We start from the raw sequence: 16,491 nt of genomic DNA, 5'->3' as shown, positions 1-16,491 counted from the left end.
TGATATGCATGATGATGATGATGATGATGATATGATGTGATGTGAAATAATGATGATCACCCATGATATGATATGCATGATTATATGCATGATGATGATGATGATGATGATGATATGTGATGTGAAATAATGATGATCACCCATGATATTATATGCATGATGATATGCATGATGATATGCATGATGATGATGATAATGATGATATGTGATGTGAAATAGGGATGATCACCTATGATATGATATGCATGGTAATGATAATGATGATGATATATGATATGGCTCGAAGACATGTATGATGAAATGATGCTATGATGATGATGTCATGTATGATGTAATGATGTCATAACATGTATGTTACAATGATGATACACATGAATGTGTTATGAATTGATATGATGATGCATGATAGTATGCACATGGCTTCAAGGTAAGTAATGCCTGCAATGCATGTATAATTGCATGATGCATTGAGTCGTTATTGGATTTCCCTATCTGCTGAGTGGTTGTACTCACCCCTTTTGGGGAATAACATTTCAGATTAGTAGTATGCCGCTTCCTGCCGTCACGCGGGGGGTGTTTTATGGTCTACCATCCGATGTAGAGGTCGAGTGTGCCGAGATAGACTGTCCCTCTGTTCCCGGACTGACTTTTATTCGAGTACGCTGTCTAGTGATGTACGACATAGGCCTGGGGGGGCCTGTCATTCAAGAGTTCATTTACGTGCACGTTCGTCGGGATGGAGCGATGCGAGGATGTTGCCGCCGCCACCGCTTGATGCACCGGGTTGGGTGTGAGACCCGCGCGCGATGAGTAGGAGCCGGATCTTTTGATGTAGATAGCCGACACTTTTGATGGGGTTTATGCTCGTATGATGTTGAGGGTCGAGGTTTCTTTTGAGGTTTTAGGCTGGACGTGGCTGAGTCCTAGCTTTTCCTTTTGTTGTACCGACCCGAAGGGAATCCCATCTTGTTATATATGTATGTAAGTAAAGTGTCGAGGCTTGTTTATAAAATGATGGTGAATTAGTGGTGTGTATTTGTATCATGGTTGGTAGGGGGAGAGACGATGATATTTTAATTTGCTTCCGCTAATGAGTCGCGTTGGGACCGATTGTTTTAAAAAAAAAAAATGTGTCTGCAAATTAGGACACTTCTTCGAAAGAAAGAAAGGTAATAAGGTGTAACATCGGCGTTGGTGACGGCCTGCGAAGGGTTCGGGGTGTCACAGCAGCCCTTTTTGGTATCAGAGCGAATGGTTATAGGTGGAGTGATAAGGAGCCTCGTTTGGAGATTAAGGAACATGATGAAAATGCACACCATAGGATCTAAAATGGAATAATTGAATAACGGGTGATGAGTATTCACTCGTAGATCCCCAATAGTTTATTTTGAGTTGCCTTTAGGTACCAGTAACATGTATATGTTACTTATGTAGTAGTAGTAATTGCTTTGAATGGAGGCAGTGAGTCTTAGATTATTCCTAAGGCAATGCTTGGAAATTGCAGGAAAGTCATGGTGTGAGCTGGAAGTGCTCATCCATAGAGGGCTGAAGCCTCTGCTGCAAGGGCTGAACCCCGAATGGAAGATATCCTGTACGCATTAGCCAAAATTGGAAATCTGATGGAGAGGCAGGCGCAGCAACAGCCCGGAGCAAAACGCCGTACTCAAGGACTAGTGGAGCAGTTTTGAAGCTAAAGCCACTTGAGTTCAATGGAATGGGAAGTCCTGAGGAGGCGGAGCAATGGATTGATGGGATGGAACGAATTTTTCGGCTGTTGGACTGCACCGATCTTGAGAAAATAGTTTTAGCGAGTACCGGTTGGAGGGAAATGCGAAGTTTTGGTGGAGAGCTTGAAGGACATAATCTTTCCTCCAGTTCGATGTTAGTTGGGAGGAGTTTGTTAGGGCTTTCAATAGGAAGCATTTCCCTGTAGTTGGGAGGAGTTTGTTGGGAGGAGTTTCTAACATGTTTTCCCAATGCACATGGTGTGCATAAGTCAGATTTTTGAAACTTCAAGTTGGGCAGCCCTCGAACAAGATTCTTGAAGAGATCTTGGCAATCTACTTCATATTGACATACCCAAGCTTTCAATGCCAAATGTTTGCTTTATCTTGTATTGAAATTAGATATTGAGACTTCTCTGGTTTTATATCTAGAAGATAGATGTTCCCATGTCTTCGTCCGGTAAAAGATTGTGAAAGATCTTTACTAGTTCTCGAACATATTCCTTCTTGAAAATTGATCTTGAATCCAGTGTCGCACAATTGGCTGATACTCGGCAAGTTGTAATTGAGTCCTTCTACTAAGGAAACGTTGTTGATTGTGAGACTTCCAATTTTTACTGTTCCACATCCAACAATTTTTTTCTTTCTTTGTTTCCACCAAAAAAGACTTTTCCATCATTAAGTTGCATAAGCTTTATAAAACAACTTGAGTCTCCAGTCATATGCCTTGAACAGCCACTATCCAAATACCATTTGACATTTTCTTGATAGTGACCTGCAATTAAAAAAAAAAACTCAAGCTTTCTTTGGTACTCACATTTTCTTAGGTCCAGATGAGTTAGTGCCATAAGCAATCTTTACCCATTCCTTCTTAACAGGTCTCCAAGCCATAAGATATTCTTTTTCAAAGTGTTTAGAGCTGTTGCACTTAGAACATTTGAGAGCACTTCGACTAACACGTTTTACAAAGACTTTTTGAAAATGATTTCTGTAAAAAAAATTTGTAGGCCTTTATTTAATTCTTTCTTTTACTTTTGGAAAATCAATTAGAGGAATAATTTCAGAAGTCATTCCCAAACCTGATTTGTTAAAGTAGGGTCTTTGTACTGAAAGAATCTTTTCCAATTTCTCAAATCCTATAGAAAATCTCTTTGAAATATTTGAAATGTCATTTTTCAAAAACATATTTTCTTTGGAAAGAGAGTCTGCATTTTCTTTTAATGTAACAAAGCTTTTATCTAAATTTTCAAACTTTTCTTTCCATAAAATTTCTTGTTGTTTCGGTGCAAAATTCTCCCTTTTAACTCAGAAATCCTCTTGAGAGAAGTTTTGAGACTAAGACACGGTTCATCAATATATTTAGAGACTTTAGTAGGGATTTTAAAATTACTTACCTCAATTTTACTATCTGAGTCTGAGTCTGTATCTTTTTCGGAATTTGAGTCTGATTCTGATTTTGCCATTAGACATATATTGGCATAATCTTCGTCAATTTCTTCACATTCAGCATCACTCCATGTCTCTGCCTTGAGAGCCTTCCTGTATTTCTCAGCTTTTCCTTTCTTTTTCTTCAACATGGGACAGTTGGGTTTAATGTGTCTAAACATATCTTTATTGGATTCATCATCGTCAGTTGATTTGTTTTGAAACTTTTGAGTGCTTTCTTTCTTCCAATTGAATCTTTTTCCCTTTTTATTCAGTTTCCTGAACCTTTTTATCATAAGGGCTATCTCTTCATCATCCATGTCATCTTCAAAGTCTGTAATATTAAAATCATCATTAGATCTCAAAACAATTGATTTCTTACCTTTGAGATCTTCTTCTTCATTGATTTGCTCCACTTCATAGGACTGGAAGTGTGCCAACCAATTCGTTTACAGAAAGTGGCATGATCCTTTGTGTTTCCCTTATCGAGGTCTTTATGTGATTCCAGTCTTTAGAGAGTCCACGTAGCAACTTGTTAACCTTCATGTGTCCTGAGATTGGTTCTCCCTAATATTCTAGACCATTTACAATTTCTGTAAAACGACTAAACATGTCGGTAATAGATTATCCTAGTTCATCTTGAAGGCTTCATACTTTTGTCTGAATAGAATATTGATCATTGTCTCTTTTACTCGGTCAATTCCTTCATAGGTAATGTGCAACCTTGTCCCAGACTTCTTTGGCTGTTTCACGGAAGATATTCTGTTATACTCGGTAGGAGACAATGTACAATATAAAGAGTAAATTGCTTTTGCATCAAGGGCTTGTCTCTTAGTTATTTCTTCTTGAGTCATCTCGCTAGCCACCGCAACTTCTTTTCCCCTCTCCGAGACGATGTAGTTTTAGGAATGATTCATTTTTCTACCACATTCTATTCTAGAGGGTCTTTCAATCTCAGGAATGCCTTCATCTTGTTTTTCCATATGTTGTATTCATTTCCATCGAAATAAGGTGGTCTAGTGTTGCTTTGGCCTACAACCAAACCTGGAACCAACATACTAGCCATGGATCTTTAACTCAGAAGTAAAAACACTTCAAACAAATGAGCACACTCGCTCTCATAACAATTGATATAGCTAGTACGAACACCTAGAAGGGGGTGAATAGGTGATCAAAGAAATTTTTGTGAATCTTTAACAAAATTAATTTTAAGCGTAATAAGCTGAAGGTGTAAAGAACTAAAGGCAGAAGTATAAAGTTGCAATTTTAAAGTAAGGAGATAAGGGAAAGAGAATTGAGACACAAAGTTTATAGTGGTTCGGCTTAGACCAAGCCTACGTCCACTCTCCCGCACTAACAGCCCACGATTGGATTCCACTATGAATCAAAAGAGATTTTACAGTCTCACGTCCTTGATTTCACAGTGTAGAGACTCTACTACACTTTCTCAAGGTCTCACAAGTATTTAATCTCTCTTTTGAATACAAGAAAAGCTTCAATAGTTGAAATAATGAAGAACTGAAAGCTTTAGACTTTGGAATTTTTCTTTCACGCACACATTCGAATAACTTGAGCATCCTCCTTATATACTCATTCATGCCTTTATAACCGTTGGCACCTTCCAAAAGAGTTCTTCCAATCAACCCGTTGGACATAATCAATTAGGAAGATCTCGAGTTATTTAAGGAATGTGATGATAGCCCACCAATGTTGCTTACCCATACAATCAGAATCTAGGTTTCCATAAGTAGAATCTTCCAAGTATACTTCGCCAATCAACGGATCTAACATACTCAAATTAATTTCAATACGAATAATAGATCTCGAGATGCAATCTCCAGCCGTGAGATCTTCTTCAACCGCACGAACCAAATCCTTAAAGATATACCCGCATCTAGATAAGTTTTCTTCAACGAATAATACTTCATTTCTTGATCTGAAAATCTGTCAATGAGGGCAAACTTTAAATCTTGAGTATGGAGGTCTTGATTTTGACGATAGAGTATGCAAGTCTTTAGACTAGGCGATGGAAACGTTTTGTCAACTTCAAAACAGATAAGGAAGTTTTCTCCAACAGTTAGTTAGTGCAATTAGCAAGTAAATAGACTCTAGTATTTATTAAACGAGTCTCGAGAATTTTCCGAGTCCGTTTCGGCATCCAATTAGGCATTACGGGCCTAAGTTGGATTTATTGCTATTTAAGAATTAATTTTCATAATTAATTATTTATTTATTTATTTTCCATAAATTAGATCGGGATAGTCGATGACCGGAATTTTATGCTAATTACCGTGGTGCAGTCTGTTTATTTATTTGAGCTTTAATTTGTGGTGAATTGATTTAATTGTGATTTTATGATTTATTTCCTAAATTAATAAATTTTGGTAATTAATTGAAAATTTACCGACATAGGTTTACTGATGCCAAAAATGTGTTTATAGGCTATTGAAACGGTGGGCTGTTCTAAAGCAAAATTATTGTATTTTGGCTAAAGCCAATTGTGTACCTACACACGGCTATTTTTATCGGGAATGATAAAAATTGATTTTGATGTATGTTTGGAAGGGTATACTATATCAACCCACGAGCGATATGTCGGAGTTAGCGAGAGCAAGATATACCGGTGTACTATATCAACCTACGGGCGATATGGCAGCTTAGTAGAGAGCAGTATACCTTATCAGCTTAGATTGAGCAATGTCGGTATACTATATCAGCCTACGGGTGATATGGCAGCTTAGTAGAGGGCAGCTTAACAAAGAGCAGTGTACCCGATCATCTCAAAAGCAAGCTATACTATCTATTTATCAGCTTAGCAATAAGCAGTCCTGATATAAGCGGACTTTATAGATAGTATGAGATGAGTCGACCAAGAAAGGGTCGTGATGACATATAATCAACTAGGTCGATTGATCGATGTTTTGATTTGTGGTGATTGATTGGGTGCCTATTCAAACGCTGTTTGAATTGTAGGTGGAATCGACACCAAGGTAAATCCTCGACCCGTGTTGTGCATAGCCAGCCCTTATGGCATATTAGCTTCCTAATCGAGTCTTAGAGGGTTGAATTTGCTTTGAGACATTGTCTCACTGGTTATTGTATAACCATTTTCAGGTTCTTAGATTGTGTTAATGGAGGACCGAAAGCCACGAAGTGCAGGAAGGTGGAGATCAAAGAATCGGTGAATATGTCGATTAGTAGGTCATAGCACAGTTCCGTTTGGAATGAGTCAACCTTTTTGTAAATAGTCTGGTCTTGTAAATAAACCTGGATGTTTATAAAAGGTTTGTTTTGATTTGAAAAATTGGTCATACTTTTCTATCTCATCTGATTGTTGTTTGGGGATTTATATTGTCGCTTCCGTATGCGCATTAAAATAAATGGGTCGGCGACGTGTCCTAGAATGTTGCATTTAATCGACTAGTGAGGGATGGGCACACACTCGAGGATTGGGGTGTGACACAAGGTCTTAGTAAGGTATTAAAGCGTGCCGATTTTATGTCTTGATTGATGTGAAGACTTTGTGCTTGATGTTTGAATCAAGCCACAAACCAAGAGTCATTCACAGCATGAAGTATATTCATATCGGGTCGAAGCCAAGATCTGTTAGACTTAGGATCTTCACGAAGTAAGGTATACCAAAGTCTCAAGGTCTTAGGTCAACATTGAGGTATGTCGTTTCCAAGCCTTATCCAATGCGGCGATCAGCGCTAAGTGATCGATTCAAGTCATGAATTAAGGATCATTCCCAACATGTTATATAGTGCAATAAAATGATTTATGGCACACACGAATGAGTGAGCACGCCGGATCATGTACAAGTCGGCTAAAAAGAAAACATAAGAATCAGCATGTGTGACGCACTTATGTGTGCACTTGAAGAGGAAGAAACGTTTGTCACCAGATAGCATTAACACGATACCTCCTTCATTAAACGGGACACCCTAGTTAAGTCAAGATGGTTGGATCTTGAACCAAGAAGTCTTGGAAAGTTAGCCCTGAGAAGGCTCAATCGAATTAGGAGGACTTGGTCGAGCCAGGATGATGGTAAAAGAATCATTTTATGCATGCCGGTATATGCATGAGTATAATGCGTTGATGTGCTCATTTTTAAGTTGATGGTAGTTTTATATGGACATCATGTATTTAGTCAAGGCATGCCACTATTGATCCGTCATCAACACTGTTTGCAAGTGTTGTACTTACTAGACTTCGATAATATGATGTTTTTCTAGTAGAGAATTAGGAATTTTACTTATTAAGTTCTCCAACTCACTCTACTATCTTTTAGGCTTATGTCAGTTTTGAGAACTACAGTCAAGCTAGAGGAGATAGGAATTCCCTTGTCATATGTGAAAACTTATAGGGTGATATAAAAAGGAAAGAAGAGCTTGTAAATGTACTGTTGTAATATAAAGTAATGTATTATGTGTGATATATGTCATAGTCTTCTAACTATTATTTGTTTGGGAAGTTTGTTTGTTCACATTTCCACATGTGTTTATTTACAAGATAAAAAGAATTAGGACGGCAACAAGTCTAGGACCTCACAAAAATAACCCCAACTGCTCAAAACTCTAGAGATGGAGTTAGGGTTGTTACAATCCATGACCAACCCTTATGGTTGAGCGATTGATCCACAGCCAAATGGCTCGAGTCAACTTATGTGATTAGTGGTCCTCTTGATTAGGTCGATCGGTTCATGATCAATCCTTAGATTGGTCCATGGCCGATCCCCACTATCGGCGCACTGATTCCATGGCCCTTTCTCATAGGTCAAAATTGTGGATGTCACAGCCGAGGCTCGACAATCGACTAAAGGAGGAAGAAGGGAGGAAAAAAAGAAAAGAAAAACTTCAAAAACATTAGTATAATCTTAGGAAATTATTAAAATATAAAAAATTTGCACGTCTTTAAAAAATTTGAGAATTGTAACAAACATGTTATTCTATTTAGAAATTCGTCCAGGAAATAAAAATGAAAAAAAGTTATTTCTCAACAGAAATTATTTTCAAAAATAAAAATATTACCAAACGCACTCTAAACAATCATTCTTCTCAAATCATTTTCTGTTTTCTGCGCTGATTATTTTGATACATTATTTTCCTTTCCATTTTAAACACATTTTTCTACTAACAGTCAAAACCATGATCAAGTCTAAAGCTCCTTTTAGAGTTACAATTACGATCTAGGGCGAGCTTGACGCCATATTAAGCTCTACCAATCGGCCATTAGCTTGATAGCGGTGTTGAGCTTACGCATAAGTGTGTGTGTGTGTGTGTGTGTGTGTGTGTGTGTGTGTGTGTTGTGTGTGTGTGTGTGTGTGTGTGTGAGAGAGAGAGAGAGAGAGAGAGGGAGAGAGAGAGGACGGTCATAGAGGCGAAAACGAAGGGAGGAAACTCTGTCATTGAGCATAGCGATGGCAATATGATAGTGACTGTCGACAATGGCAACGGCAGGATGGAGGCTGCGGCAGATGGGGTGTGGGTCTGGGAAGAGGATGGAAGCGAGAGGAGAGGTGGCCGGATAAATACAAAATGAAACGTCTACACATCGCCGTTTCGTTTCGTCCGCGGAGATTATAGATGAGATTGAAGTAGGAAACAATAGATCCGCCTCTTTCTCATTCCAATCAGTACACCTTTTGAAATCAGCATTGGTACAAACTGAGCATTCCAGGAGGAATGTTTATCTCTACTGCGGTAGTAATCTCCGTTCTCGTCTCCTTTTCTAAGGAATAAAACCTGTATTTTGTAAAGCGTATCCTTACTACTACTTCTTCTTACACAATTTTTAAGAACATATTTGACATTTGATCGATCCTGTCAAGTTACCACATCGTTTCGTCTTATAAGACGAGAAGAACAAAAGAAGGGGGGAAAAAGAAAAGCATCTTTGCTTTATTGGCCTCTAAGGAATACATGACATTGTGAGATGGAGACTATAATTCCATTACATTTTTGGTCTGAACTTCAATAAGTATCTGTAGATAATGTCTCCTCTGACGTCGTCTAAGTCACCACGCATTTGAAGCTGCAACAAGAAGTTGAAAATTGGAAGGAATTAGAATTCGGCTGTGATATATAAATTGGTCAACTAATCTGGAAAGTTGGACCTTTTCTCTAATGCCAGCATGAAGAGAGGAAATAACGAAAGGATACGACGAAGTAGGACCAAATCTTGAAATTTTTGAAAACAAATATTAAGTTGACCATGTATTGACGTAATAGACTTTTGCCTCGTCAATGCAACCGTCTCTTCGTGCAAAATGATCTAAGCCACGTGACCAATCTGAATTAAATAAAATGGCGTCGTTCTGAAACATGTACTTATTTTTAAAGCTTAACATCCATATCCATTTATTATCCCTTGCACATAGAGAGCTTAGCTAGATATTGCTTTTTCCTCCACGCTCTTGTACTTCATTAAAGAAAACAAAGAAAATATTTTTCCTTCAATGACAAAGCATTAAATACAAGTTTGATCTAAACAGACAATGAAATTATTAGATTTTCATTTAGAAGATGATGGTTCGGTTGATTATACTGTATGTAACTTTGATTAGGGCTAGACTTTGCATGTGGTGTATCACACGAATCTCGTAAATTCACCTGTTTGAGAGAGAACCCAGTTGTCATCACTAGCAACATGCCATGCAAAGTAACCTTTGAGTCCATTATCCTTGGCGTACAAGACTTTGGTAGAGATGGTTTGTGTATCATCGTAGCTGATCCATGTCGTCCCGGAATAGCAGTAGGCGGACACGACCGGGGAGTTGTACACATTGGTTGCGCTGTTTTCGGATATGTACGTCGTGATTTGATTGTACACGATCGACCCATCGGAGGATATTGCTGCCCCAGTGACGGGCGCAGAGTAGCCGTGGTTGTTGGCATTTGCGAGGTGAATGCGCGCCCATAGAAGGGAAGCCGAGCACGATCTGCCCCGCCGGCATGCCGGCCTGAATCCATGCTCTCACCCCGATGTCTCCACTTCTGCCGTTCCCTAAAACTAAAGGGACCGATAATTTCAGATGCATCATATATCAAGAAAATTGCGAGTTTGATAAGCACAAATGAAGGATTTTAAATGAACAAAAATGCTCATGTTAATTACTCGCGGAATGACACAGTATGCTTTGAATTGGAGACGATGCTGTGATTCTTTTGACATTAAGGTAACAAAATTTCTAAGTCATGATACAAAAAATTAAGAAAACTCCGTTGTACCTCAGCATAGTCAAAGTTTATAACCCAAAAAAACAAGTCAAAGTTGCCACCCCTACCTGGAGCATAGAGAGCAGCATGTGGTCCTGTGGTGGAGGACCAACCTGGTCCAAAGAAATCATAGGCCATTGCATTGATCAATCCAAGCTCGCCGCCATGGCGGCCACGGATAATCCACACCTGACCAGTGGTGCGGCAAGTAATAGACTGCCGCCGACAAAAGCAGAGCATTGTCACCTGACCTGGCCGCCTCAGCAGCCACCATGGTCCGCCACTCCTGGAGGAGCAACCCCAAGTTGTTCATCTTCTCATCAGTGTCCGGGTATTCCCAATCAAGATCAAGGCCATGAAAGCCGTTGGACCGAGCTAGGGCTATGGAGGAATCGATGAAACTCTTTCGGGAGCTAGACTGGCTCGCCATGGCCGCAAAGTCAGTCGCACTCGAGCTGCCACCGCCGATGGACAGGAGGGTTATGACCGATGGGTTCTTCTGCCGGACGTCACTAGTGAAGGCCGCGAAAGACTGGGCGTTCGTCAACGATATGACTACCTGGTTTGTCGATGCATCGAGGTCAGCGAACGCGCAGAAGAGATGAGTGAAGAGGGTCGAATCGATGTTGGAGGCTGTGATGCCGCTGTCCGGGAGCCAATAGCCTCCTTTGACGTTTTGGGCCATGCGTGAGTTGATTTGGAGTAGAGACAGAAACGAGAAGAAGAGAATGAGAAGGATATGATTGTTGCTGGAAGCCACTTTTGATGAGTAATGTGGAGGAGGTTGTACATGTTTGAGCTGGTTTTATAGAGGATTTGTTGGACTCGATGCACATGCTGTGGCTTAAGTTTCGTGTTAATTCGAGTTCTGACTTTTTCCTAACTCTAGTCTAGAACATCAGGCTAAGTGAAATGTGGATAATGGTCGTGACTAAGAATTTTATGCAAATAAGGCCTTTTCTTGTGCTCGAATGACCCAGTCAAGTAAGAAGGACGAATTCCTTTCTCCCACTACCTTTCACGATAGATTTGAACGGAATTCCTTTCTCTCACTACCTTTCACGATAGATTTGAACCATTATATATACACACATGGGCCGCAAAGTGAAATTATTGTATGAGTGTTAGTTCATATTCTATATTGACTTTGGACGATTGAAAATGGTAAGTCCCATAAGGCTCCTCCAAATTTGACTATCCCAGTTCAATTATAATTGATGTATGTACTAACCTATAAAATACTTGCTTGGCTACATGTGGTATTTTCTAGATTTGATGGTTCAAACCGTCCAATTTAATATCTATTATTACATAATGGGGCAGACTCGTATGTTGATTTTGTCTTTCCAAGACTCTTTCTAATGGAGGGAGCATTGCATGCACCAAATGCATGTGAACTCATTCCATCCCAACCATCAGATCATGCAAGTCCACGCAAAATTCACATGATTAAGTGAGCGAGATGAAAGTGTCTAAAAATGGCAGTAAAATTGATGTCAACTATGATGCTAATGGAGCTGACCATCCCAACCATCATATCATGCGAGTCTCACATGAAATTCACAAAATTAGGCGGTCGAAATGAAGCGATCCGAAAATGGTAGTCAAATTTGTCGTCTATGATGCGTGTGAAACTGAGCTTTATTAGTCAATTTTTGAATGGTCAACCGTCCTTCACGCGCGGAAATGCGATGATAATTAAAGGAACCGCAGATGCAGCATCCCATAAGGTAAGTAGCGAAATGATCAACGTTAATGATTGCAAAAAACCAGGTCGCTACTCCATTCGGTCCGCTTACGTGTAAGATTCGATCAACACGATCCCATGTGTTGTTGATGTAACTTGCAAGTTTCGCACGTTGTTTCGTGAAGAGTTCGTTCGATTTTCTTGGTCAACGCCGGAGCTGACGGCGCATCATCATCCGTTAGATTATCCTGTTGGTTGAGCAAATAATGGCAAGTGTCTATGATACGGGACACATATCGTTTCTCTGTGGAGACTGTGCCAGGAGTCGAAGGAGCAATTTTGCTAAAAAGGGTATCTCGGTTCTTGTTAGCAACTTAACTCAAAATGATTGATCGAGACCTACGAACTTGTGCCGACAGAAAGGTAGCTCTCCCCCCATCACCATCCTCTGGTTGTGTCCAAAGGAGAAAAGCTTCGCCTTTTCGAGTAGCAGCACGATTCTCGTAGCTTTTTGCCGGCGGCTGCAAGTGCCGCGAGCGCAAACCTCGTGGAATGTGTAAAACAAACTTCCCGTTGTTCATACCTGCACGTATGCTCGGGTCATCTTGCCTGCTTGTCTTGAATTATCCATGCTGATTAACCATAAGAGAAGATGAGCATATGTACCATGATTCATCTGCCATTTGTACGCTTTCGAGGTATTGGACGGCATTGGATATGCAATCTTGAATCTCTTCTGTCGGATTCCCTTTGTTCATATTCTTACACAGACTTGAAGCTCTGATGGCTGATGACATTAGACGTATTTCGGATCGACGATAGCATGACTGAGAAATTCGAGTGGATTGAGGAGCTACAGCATACGTAATATGTAGATGTCAGTAGTGTAAATAGAAATAAAAGCTATATACATTGACGGATTGAAATGCGCTTAGCCCTCAAATGCATGATTGGATTCTCAGTCAAATTAATCGCATTGGTGCTATCACACATAATGCATATGTTCGATTGTTCCTCACCAAAATTCCTTAGTTGCTGCTTCATTTGCAAAAGTTACAGCAGCTATCTAGAGCCACATACTCAGCTTCAGCAATTGCAAGGGTTATTGAATTTCACTTCTTTGAAAATCACGAAACGAGCAGCAATTCATTATTTGAGAATTTGCCAGAGGTGCTCTTTTTGTCAATTTTGTGAACTATGAAGTCAGCGTCTCAATGTCCCAATAACATGAAACATGAGTTGTTAAGATACCCTCCCTGTGATGATTTGTTTCACAACAGTCAAATGCAATTCCTTAAGATTAGGTTAGAAACGAGCGCACATACATAAGCAAAACAAAATATCAGTTCTAGATGCTATCAAGTACAATAATGATCCTATCATTCTGTTATATAGCTTAGGATTGACAAACTTACATTTCTCATCCTTGTCAAATTTGGTTGATGAAGGCAATGGTGTATCGATTCTCATGTTTCCATCCCAAAATTATTCACTAATTCTCAAGCGTTTCTTTTCTTGAAATGTGAAAGTGCCAACTTTGGTTTGTTTGAGTTGTAGTTCAAGAAAGAAGTTTAGTTTCCCCATCGTCCTTATTTCAAACTTGTTTTGCATGATATCATCAATATATATCTAAAAGCTGAATATGATCTTTCTTTTGCATAATGAAGTTGTATCAACTTTTTTCTTATTCAATATATTTTTCAACAAGAAAAGTATACAACCTTTCATGCCAAGCTCTTTGGAACTTGCTTGAGTCCGTAAAGAGCTTTCTCGAGTTAATAAACACAACTGGTCTTATTAGGTTCTTCAAATCATTATGGCTGCTATATGAACACTTTCTCTTTAATATAACAAATTGGAAAGACATTTTTCACATCCATTTACATGCATAAACCAACAACAATATCTCGAGTGAATTAACTTTAGGGTGTCACAATTATAATGTCAAAGCAAGACCTCCTCCAGTAGGTGTGTGGTTAGGAGACGAACCATGCAGAAGCTGTGTAACAATTCGGTCTGACAAGGGTGGAGAGTGTTTGCTATGACCCGAATGCTTGAATAAGGAGCATCTCTAACAAGCTTCTAAGATGAGACTATACATTTTTTAGTTGGTTTTAAATAGGATTTATTGGACCACATGCGCATGTTGTAGCTTAAGTTTCATATTAATTCTAGAGTTTTGACCTTACCTAACTCTAGTTTAGAACATCGGGTTTAGGGAAATGTGGATAATGATCGTGACCAAGCACTTTCATGCGAATAAGGCCTTTTCTTGTGCTCGAATGACCGAGTCAATTAAGAAGGCAAATTCTTTCCCGCACTCTCTTTCACGATAGATCTAAGTGATTCGAACCTTTAATAAATATACACAAATGGGCTGCAAGGAGAAATTAGTTTACCGGGGTGTTCATATTCTAAATTCAGTTTGGACCATTGAAAAGGGTGGCTCCCATGTGGGTTCTCCAAACCTGACAATCCCGATTCAATTTTAAGTAATATATGTACTAGCCACGTAAAATACTTGCTTGGGGTACATGTGCTATTCTCTAAAATCTATGTTGACTTTATCTTTCAAAAACTTTTTTTATTAGAGCATGAACCCACTCCATCTCAACGATCAGATCATGCAAGTCACCAAGTCATTCTGACTAAATTAAAAAAATAAAAATTCATGTTACGTTTGTTATGCTACGTAAAATGGTTAGCGTCTATGTCAACAATTTCTAATCAATTTAAGTCATTTAATGCCAGCCAAAATGAAAGGAGAAAAAATTAATAGAAAAAGAAAAGAAAAACAAAAATTATAAATATTATTCAAAATTTTGTTAAAACGTTATTTAAAAATGTTCACATCAGCATTAATCACACTACGTAGGACAACTAACATTCACGTTAGCGATTTTCAACCTACGTTAGCCAAATGGATTGAATTAGTAGTAATATGAAAATGTGTAAGACTAAATTGATCCAATTAAAAAGTTTATAACTGAATTAGTACCAATGTGTTATGTTTAGTACTTTTTCAGTATTTTCCCTTAACAGTTTACTAGACAAAAGAAGGAACACTTGAACTAGTAGTGAGCAAGATGGATGACTGAACTAGGACCGCCCCAATTGGACCAAACTAGCGGATTGTGGACAATTCTAGCGAGCGCTGCTCCAGTTCTCGGTTCTAGGATGAGAACCGAACTGCCCGAATATAATTTCTTAAAGAGCAGCACTGTGAAGTTAAGAGTGTAAACTCAAACCCTAGTCAATAATCTCGTCTTAGCTCGCGCAGCTCCGGAGATGCCTCGTTCTTCAGTCATTCTTCACAGACTGAGCAAGTCACAGTCGTGCCTAGCTGCCTCCGCCCCTCTCTCTCTCTCTCTCTTCTCACGCCTCGTCCCTTACCCTCTCGTACCTCTCGTTCTACTCTCAAATGGCAGCGCGGCGCCACCTTCTCTTGCCTAAGTCACATCCCTTTCGCTCGAGCTTCACGCCTCCCTCTCGCGGTATAGTCTCAACTCTCGCCACCTCTCTTGCTCTGTTTCTTGCATCTCGATCCTATCAAGGTAGTGATCTGTATTTTGCCCTCTCTTGTGTCGCGTTTTCCGTGTCTCGCGAAGGCAAAAGTCTCTGAATCGTCAATCACTTCAAACTATATTAAGATAGAAGAAAGAATATTGCCAGATGCGTGCGGTTTGGGGTCTGATTTGCCCGTGACTCAGTCATCTCAAGCCGATTGTGAGAACGACGCCTTGAGTTCGTGGTGTGATCGGGCAAAGGCTGGGAATAAATGGAGTAAGCGATCAGTTCCATTGCACCACTCAGGAACTGAATCGATTCTAGAAATTGAAAACATCTCGTTCTCAGTTCCTAGGTGGGATCGAACTGGATCGAAAATCAATCACTCCTAACTTCCTAACTTCTAACTTGAACTGCCTCTAAATGGTAAAAAACATATGCATTTTTCAAAAATATTGCAATTAATTGGGAAAAAAATGCCATTGGGACAAACGATGTACTAGGGAACCCAATAAGTTGACAAAAGATTCTCTCTATGGTATTAGTATTCACAGCATTGGATTTATGCAATGTACAATCATCGAGGAAACAATTCAGAAATTGATGCATCATTGACTGAATGAATTGCTTCCTTGAGCAAGCACTTGCCATCCTCATCTTCATCCTCGGTAATTGAAAATGCAGGCTTCTTGGGGAAGTTCACAGCTGAGGATTCATTCTCGAGCATTGAATAGACTTCCAACATGGATGGCCTGTCCCCAGGCTTCTCTTGCACGCATAGAAGAGCCACTTGCATGCATCTCAAGAGCTTACAGGATGATGAAGAGTCATCCAAAAGACAGGTCAATGAACTCCACGCATTTATCGTCTTTCCACTGCTCATATGCCTGAAATTAAGAAAGCCAGTTGGTTAAAAGTCAAAATCCATGTT

At 39.5% G+C, this 16,491-nt stretch overlaps 1 non-coding gene across 1 annotated transcript; it reads right to left on the bottom strand.

Annotated features, from left to right (window-relative positions):
* Positions 1–9,026: 9,026 nt before the first annotated feature.
* On the bottom strand, positions 9,027–11,079 carry LOC104429223. The gene is made up of 3 exons (XR_005546065.1): positions 10,435–11,079; positions 9,761–10,154; positions 9,027–9,182 (listed from the first exon to the last, which is right to left on the bottom strand). It is a non-coding gene; the product is annotated as a class V chitinase (transcript).
* Between the last annotated feature and the right edge of the window lie 5,412 nt (positions 11,080–16,491).

Source organism: Eucalyptus grandis, chromosome 8 (genome assembly GCF_016545825.1).
Source record: "Eucalyptus grandis isolate ANBG69807.140 chromosome 8, ASM1654582v1, whole genome shotgun sequence".
In the NCBI taxonomy this organism is placed as follows: Eukaryota; Viridiplantae; Streptophyta; class Magnoliopsida; order Myrtales; family Myrtaceae; genus Eucalyptus; species Eucalyptus grandis.
The sequence above is the reverse complement of the archived record's forward strand: the minus strand, read 5'-3'. Positions and strand labels throughout refer to the sequence as shown.